Raw genomic sequence first — 5859 nt, forward strand, 5'->3', positions numbered from 1 at the left:
GCTAATGAAAAACCAGAAAACTCAGTTGAATATTTAATTCTTCCTGAGATCCAATACTGTTATTTAAAATGATATACTCACTGCCAAATTCTAATGTTGATATTCTTTTTAAATTATTTCCCTAATTGACAAAATTTCATACATACATATGATGAAAGATAATAGTATTTATGCCTATGTCCCTCCATCTACCTCCAATATGCACCCCTCCCAAATTCCTGACTTTTTTATTAAGCTTCTAAGTCTCAATTAATGCTTCCTTTATGTATGTGAACATGGGTCCATCTGCTGTTAAGAGAACTACCTCTAGTCATATCCCATTAACAATGACTCTTCCTCCCCAAGCAACTCTCTACTGCCAATACTTTCTCAGGAAGGACTGAAACCTGCACATCATTCACCCCATCTATGCTGGAGATAGATGGCTAGCTTTGACTTATACAAGTAGCCACAGCTCCTGCAAATTCATAATTGTGATGGCAATCTCATGTCCAGAAGACAGAGTTTCACAGCACTCACCCTGTCCTGTGGCTCTTACACATTTTCCTTCCACCACATCCTTGGTGTTCCCTGAGCCTTAATCAGGGAAGGAGTACTATAGATGCCATTGAGGGTGGAGTACACACAACACTCTTGCTCAGAGCTGTTTGGGCAGTTACACACCTCTTAACTGACTGCTGCAGACTGCATGAATAAGCTTTCCTCACCAAGGTTGAGAGCAACGCAGGTCTCTGAGTATAGACATACATATTTAGAGTGCAGATTGACAACACCACCACTTAGCAAAATAACAATAGCAAGTTCTACCCTAGGGCCTGTGACCTTCTCAGTCTAGAGCTTTTGACCAGAATTCCAGTAGCAGGCATGAAATTGTCATCTGTGGAATAGGCTTCAACTCTAATCATAACATGATTAATCACTTTTTAAATGTTCGAATACTGGGTAAGCTAGCAGGTAAGTAGAAAGTATCCTGTTCAGTTTGAAGTTGATTTCTCTATATCCTGTACCCAAAGTGTGTGGTGTCTTCAACAATAGTACTTTTAAATGTAGGTATTGTGGGTAACCAATGGCAACATAAATAACTTTTGTTGTTTTGTGCTTAGGTCAGCACAATCATGGGCAACACAGGTTCCTTGAAAAGAGGATAATGATAGACAGAGACACAGACTCCAGGTTCACTTCAAGAATGAACAGTCTTTATTTTTTTTAACTGTTGTTTATGTGTGGCTACTAGAGACAGCATTACAAGCAGAGCTTGATCAAGCAGTGTCTTTGACCTCTTGATCTAAGTTTTTTGTTCTGCACTTCCCTGCCCTCGTGGCCTTGTTTCATCCAGGACACTCCTCCTAGGCTTTACCTCATGTCTGGAATTTTCCACATCCATGGGACCATATCTAAATCAGGATTTGTGCTTGATAAAGGAACTACAGAGCCTCTGGACCTCTCTCCTTGTGGAGATTCCTGTGGTCTTCCTCACCAATAATGTATGGGGAACTCATAACTATGTTTCCCTTCAATACCCATGTCTTCTGGGAGTGACATTGTCCACTGACATGCAGGTAGGTGATTCTGTTTCAATGTGTCTTTAAAGTTGTATTTTGAATTATCTTACTAGATAGTGGGCTCCCACAGGCTTTTACCTATGGAAGATTAATCCATCTGTTACACCATCGTCTTCCCCACTCACTTACACTCACCCTTGCTTATTCCTTTAACCCTCAGCATTCTCCTGCTTCTCAGCTTTCATGTGTGTTTGCTGTCTCTAAACTAATTTTAGTTTTAAGCTAGGTTGTACAGTATTACGCTTCTACGTTGCTTTTTGAATACCCTTCATTTAGGTTAGTCTCTTTTTTTAATTCTGGATTTCCTCCAAGCTCCTGTACTCTGCATATACAAGTCTTTCTGTCCCTAGAAACCTACCCCATTTCTTTCATTTTTATCTGTACTCTAGTATTCCTCCTTCATTAGCATGTTACTAACCACAAAATTAGCTCCTTTCTACTCTCCTGGCTTCTGCCTGTGTTCTGAGTTAAACATAAAAACCAAAATATTTGAAGCTGGAATCTATATGAGAGAGAACACACATTAGTCTTTCTAGTTCTAAGTTACTACACTAAACGTATTTTTTGTGGTTCTATACATTTATTTGAAAATTTCATAATTTTATTTTTCTCTGCAAACAAGTAATATTGCTTACGTATTATGTGTCACATTTTTCTTAGCCACTCATAATTGAAGAGTTAGGTTGCACAATTCCTTAGAACTACATATTTGACATGTATGCTGATAAAGGTACATGCTCATGTTATGAGAATAACATACAGTTTCTACAAGACATATTGATTGTCCTATGAAGTGAAAAAACATGAACTCTTATTCACATATAAATGGCTTAAAAATCCAACAAGGTTCTCTTTGTTGAGTACTGAAATAATCAAACAGTACTCTACATTATCAGCAGCCACAGTTGTGGTCCTCCAGCAACTTGCACATAGAAAAATACATATGCAACGACCAGATGCGTGAATAACTGACTATAATGTCAGTGTAAAACACTAAGCAGTGTCCGGAAGAATGAAGGCTTTAGCCAAATGCCTTTTAATTCACAAATGCAAAAATTATTGAAACTAGGGAGGCCATTGGAGAGTATCCAGAATTGGTTGTACAGATTTCCATGTATAGTCCTTACTATGTGATCCCTCACACCTACACTGAGGCCATTTCACAGGCTTCCTACCCCTCATCACTCACCACCTACATAATACTTTTAAGACCCAAGAAGTACCTGCCTCTATTGCTGTTTTGTTTATTGTTCTTAAAAAATACCATTAAAATAAATGTCTTTTACTAATATTCATTTATTCCTGGAATTTATATAATTTTTTCCCATTAATTAATTTATTTTTATGCACTTTACACCTCAATCACAGCCCCCACTCCTCCCTGTGCCCCCTCAGATGGCCACTCCCCCATATCCACTTCATCTTCACCTCTCAGAAGGGGGAGGTCCCCCCTGAGTACCAACCCACAGTGACACCTCAAGTGACTACAGGATTAGAGACATCTTCTCCAACTGAAGCCAGAAAAGACAGCTCAGTTAGGGAAACAGGATCCACAGGCAGACACAGAATAAAGGAAAGCCCTTCCTCCAGCTGTGGGGGGACCCACAGGAATATCAACCCGCACATCTACTACATATGTGCAGGAGGCATAGGAATATCCCCTGTGTGCTCTTTGGTTTGTGGTTCACTCTCTGGAAGTGCCCGAGGGTTCAGGTTAGTTGACACTCTTGGTCTTCTTGTGCAGTCCCTATCCTATCTAGATTCTTCAATCCTTCCCTCAACTCTTCGAAAAGACATTTAGAGCTCCATCTAATGTTTGGCTGTGGATCTCTGCATCTTTTTGGGTCAAGTGCTGGATGGAACCTCTTAGAGGACAGTTGCGGTAGGCTCGGGTCTTCAAGCATAATGGAGTATCATTAATAGTATCGGTGATTAATTCTTGATCATGAGATGGATCTCAAATTGGGCCAGTCATTGACTATTTCTTCAGTATCTGTTCCATCTTTATCCCTGCATTACTTGTAGGCAGGAAAAATTTGGGGTCTAAGGTTTTGTTTTGTTGGTTTGGTTTTCTTATCCCTCCACTGGGAGTCCTGCTGGCCACAGGAAGTGGCCAATTCAGGTTCCATATCTCCCATTGTTAGGAGTCTCAGCTAGAGTCATACTTTTAGATGCCCTGAAGCCTTTCTCATCCCAGGTCTCTGGCAAGTCCTAGAGATCCCCCTACCCAGTCCCAGCCTCTGCAGCCCATTAGGAGCTAATTTCCATCCAGTCTCCTGGTCCTTTTTTCCTAGTTTTCCATACACTTGCTTCCCCCACCCCATTACCCTCTCTATCCTCTCTCCTACCCGGTTTCCTTCCTCCATCTACCTCTAATTACAATTTTATTTCACCTTCTGAGTGAGATTCAACCTTCTGCCTTGAGCTTTTCTTGTTATTTAGATTCTTTGGGTTTGTGGATTGTAACATGGGTATCCTGTACTTTATAGCTAATTGATAGATCCTAATTCTATATTGCTATAGGAGTCTTGGTCCATTTTCTCCAGCTATAATAGAATGCCTGAACCTTGGGAATAAAATATATAACATTGGAACTTACTTTGCCTTCCTTTTAGTTGTCTCACCAACTATAATCCACATGTGGTGCTAGGGATTGCCCCTAGGATCTCATGAGTGCTAATCACATGTTCTACCACTGACAAGCATAATCTACTTGGCAATTGTCTTTGGTTATTGTTTTTAAAATAATAAAACACATTAACCTACACAACACAGAGTTATTGTTTAAATAATATTGGCTAACATAATACATGCAAGATTAAGGAGATGAAATGGTTTGCTTGCCATAGGCTATATAGATTTCTTCAGGAGGGTCAAGAAACATCAATACAGATTTTCACCTTTACATTTCAAATCTTAGCTAAAAAATTTGACATAGTGAAAAGCTTGCTGAAGATATTTTCATGTAAAAGTCTGAATCAAAGTCTGAGAGCTGTTGGAGGTTCTGAAGAGGGAGAAGAGATGATGTATACTTGAATGTCAGGAGTAGAGAAGCCAGTTTTGTTATGATTCTACAGAGGCTCAGGCAGGCAGGCCAGGGTTAAAGCAATCATCTTGCTTCTGGTTTGAGCAAGCAGGCTCCCTTTGCAGATGCATCCTGTTAGTTTGCATAAATTACTTCAGCCTGGTTACATAGTAACACCTTGGCTCCACAGCTGGCTTTTCTGCTTCTGGAAGATGTTATGGATTAAGCTGTCTTTTGACCAGGTACTAATAAAGCTCTCCTCAGCACCCCACAAGTGATTAATGAGATGAGAAGATAAAATGACTAACCTGCACCAGCAGCCCACAAATGGAATTAATAAGAGAGAGAGAGAGAGAGAGAGAGAGAGAGAGAGAGAGAGAGAGAGAATCTCCTACAATCTTACATTCCTGTAGCTGCTTTGGTGCACTCCTCAAGGCAGATCAGCTGCCTTTTTTGGCGTAGATCTTAATGATGCTATTTGCAAATAAGTGTATGCCTTCTCATTGCTGTACCAGCAACAACCAATTTAAAAGAAATTAGCTATCCCTGAAATAACCTTCATATACACCAAGAAAATTTACCTGACTATAGAATTCTAATATTTGGAGGGATAAAAGTCTTATCCTCAACTACTCCATAGTTATACAAAATAAATACACACCATTCCTTCTTTAAAGGGAGACTCTTGAGGCAGAACATTGACAGGCAATACTAGGTGATAAATATTAACATTTTGTTTGTTTGAATCTTTTGTGGATTTTTATTTCCCAAGAAGACAGTGAGTGCTCAAGGTGTGAGTCAGTACAGGAGCACAGCCCAAAGAGAAATAATGTTCTCATGTTTCATCCTCCATATTTTATGGACAAGGAGTCTGTACAAGAGTAGCATGCATATTTCCCCATGCTAGAAACAGTGATCATAGGAGTGTTCACAGAATTGTGTTTATTGCCTTGCTTGTTCTTTGACTATTTGTGTTTATTGTCTTGCTTGTTCCTTGACTATGTGCATCTATTGTATTGCTAGTTCCTCAACCTAGAACTGACCTTATACTTTCTTGTAATTAAAATGATATAAAAGCAAAAAGGAGGAGGGAGGATGGGATAGAGGGTTTCTAGGGAAGGGAAATGGGAAAGGGAATGACATCTGAAATGTCATAAATAAAATATCCAATATAAATATTTTAAAAACTGAAATAAAAAAGAAAGAAAGGAAGGATGGAAGAAGGAAGAAAGAAAGAAAGAAAGAAAGAAAGAAAGAAAGAAAGAAAGAAAG

At 39.3% G+C, this 5859-nt stretch overlaps 1 pseudogene; it reads left to right on the forward strand.

Annotated features, from left to right (window-relative positions):
* The first annotated feature begins 908 nt into the window (after window positions 1–908).
* The window catches only part of LOC114623402, an 8520-nt pseudogene continuing 3569 nt past the window's right edge, over window positions 909–5859 (forward strand).

This window comes from Grammomys surdaster, unplaced genomic scaffold (genome assembly GCF_004785775.1).
Source record: "Grammomys surdaster isolate TR1022 unplaced genomic scaffold, NIH_TR_1.0 198, whole genome shotgun sequence".
Classification (NCBI taxonomy): Eukaryota; Metazoa; Chordata; class Mammalia; order Rodentia; family Muridae; genus Grammomys; species Grammomys surdaster.